General features: G+C 45.8%; 1 protein-coding gene across 5 annotated transcripts in view; it reads right to left on the minus strand.

Moving 5' to 3' along the window:
- Positions 1-2500, minus strand: part of LOC116104016 (guanylate cyclase 2G) — a 53905-nt gene that overhangs the window by 21357 nt on the left and 30048 nt on the right. The gene's annotated exons all lie outside the window — the stretch shown is intronic.

Below are 2500 nucleotides of genomic sequence, written 5' to 3' on the forward strand. Positions count from 1 at the left end.
TTTTCTTTTTTGTACTGCTGTCAAAGTATCGTCATTTTGGAATTGAGGGCAGAAAAGCAACAAGCTCCGTCTGTCTAGGTCCAAGGTCAACACTGAGCTTGTGGACCTGTGCAAGCCTGGGCATCGTGGCCCCTCCCACCTGCCTCAGGAAACAGGAGTCAACCTGTGAAAACAACAGAGTCTCTTTCAAGGATAACTGTCAGGCGCAACAAAATTTACCCCTAACTCACGTGAACCTCCTGAATGATCCTAGAGAGGAGGGGGCAGCCTCCTCTCACAACTGAGCAAAGAGAGGGAGAGAATTCAGCGCGTGGCGGCCAAGTGGCAGTGATGGAGGTAGGCTGGGCGCTCTGAGGTCGGATTCTAGCTCATGGCCTTGACCAGCTCCAGCTCCCTCTGCTGGGCAAGGAAGCCATGACAGACAGACAGACGGTGCCGTCTGTGGAGCCCCACACTGTGGTATTGATTTGTGAACAAACAGACAGCCGCAAGCATTCGCGTGCACATATGCTTTACATACATGATGGCGGCTGTGCGTGGTATTGATTTGTGAACAACTAAACAGCAGTAAACATTCCTGCGCACGTGCCCTTCACATCCTCACATTTAACCTTTTCTAAGACTCGTTACTCTTCTCAGTCATTGCAGTTCCAGGGTTCACAAGTAGGTGGCGCACAGAGCTGGAATAAACTCCCAGGCTTCACAGGCTTCAAAGCCCCCTCACTTCTCAAAAAACGACTCTGTTCCCCGTGCCCTGGGTGGTTAAAGGGAAGTGAGGAGAGGAAAGCGGGGACCATACTCCTCCAACACCCTTGCACAAGAACAAACTAGATTTCACTAGGCTCAGAAACTGCTGGGAACGAGGGGTGTCAGGGAGCCTGGCTCCGGAGGCACTGACGACACAGCAAAGAGGAACTGAGGGGACCACTGTTAAAGTTTTAGGATCCCTGAACATTAATCCTCTTAGATAACAACAAGCTTGCTCCAGCCAGAACCCTAGACACAATATTGCCTTGGAAATGTGGACCCAGAGTTAGCAGTGAGTCAGGAAAGTGCGGCTATAACTGACCCCACCCCTAATCGACAGATGGGATTTCTTTTATCCCCACAGAGAGAGAGACACACACAAGGTTTTTCTCTTGCCTTTGTCGGTCCCGCCTCAGGCAGGAGACTTGCCCGGTGGTACACAGGTCCCCTTTCTTTACCTTATAATAGTAAGCAAACATCATTTAAGAACTGGGGCTTTAGTGGAACTCATTGCACGTGTACAATGAACATGCTTAGGGATGGCTGCAGTTCTGGGAACGCCGTAGTCTCCGCGGGAGGGCATGCATGGGTGTGCTTCCATTTTCCACCCCAATGAAGCAGTAGTGCGTACTGCCAGAGAACAAACAGAACTCTTGAGTGTCTCCATGACTCACGGGCCACACCGCATACACTTAGGCTGCTGGACCACCTCACTCTGACCTGTACTACTGGCTCTACTGGAAGATTCTCCAAGGTCCCCAGGGGCTCTTACACCTGGCTCTCTCCTGTTTGTGTTCTCTAGTGCTTAGCAGGAAGCATGAGAGAAAACAGGCTTTAAAGACAAACTAGCCACAACCCCCAATCTGATACTCACCAGTCAGGCCAGGAGCTGACTGGTGGCACACGCCTTTAATCCCAGCACTTGGGAGGCAGAGGCAGGCAAATTTCTGAGTTCGAGGCCAACCTGGTCTACAGAGTGAGTTCAAGAACAGCCAAGACTAAACAAAGAAACCCTGTCTCGAAAAACCAAAAAAAAAAAAAAAAAAAAAAAAAAGGAGTAAATACTACTAATGGTTAGTAATATCAACATCAGATCAAAACACAATGCAAGTCACATGTATGTTTTTAATTTTTTTTAACAAGTAAAAATAAGTTTAGTAATACTGCAAATTTACTTTGGTACATTTAAAGATCTTATTTCAAAATACAACCATTTTCTTTTTCACTAAGCCCTCAAACCAAATGTGGATTTCTTTCATACTTGAGACATACCTCAAATTGGACTGGCTCCATTTCCAGTGTTAATTATTAACACAATTATTAACACATGAGCCTTGTGGAACCATATTCAGATGGTGCAGAATTATTCCATCAAATTCTTAGGAGTGTATTATTCCATCAAATACCAGTAAGAGTGTAGTTTTTAATAGACACACTAGCATTATTAATGAGAGTACTCATAATTCTGTTTAGTACTAAGATATTAACATTGATTCTGTTTCTGTTACAATGTAGCCATGGTCCTAAGCGGTTCATGTACTTTAGCTTTCAGATCAACTTTTGAAAATGGGTTCTGATATGATCTTTATTTCTGAGGCTCAGAGTGGCGAAGGCCACGTGATCAGGATGTAAATCTCTAAGCCAATCTCTATGACAAACTCTTCCTTACTCAGACTTCATCCAGGCTTCTGCTAGTTAGAAATGAAAACTCGTCCACAGCTTTGGGCTCCTGAGAGGACAGGAAGATGTGCCT

This window comes from Mastomys coucha, unplaced genomic scaffold, assembly GCF_008632895.1.
Source record: "Mastomys coucha isolate ucsf_1 unplaced genomic scaffold, UCSF_Mcou_1 pScaffold21, whole genome shotgun sequence".
Classification (NCBI taxonomy): domain Eukaryota; kingdom Metazoa; phylum Chordata; class Mammalia; order Rodentia; family Muridae; genus Mastomys; species Mastomys coucha.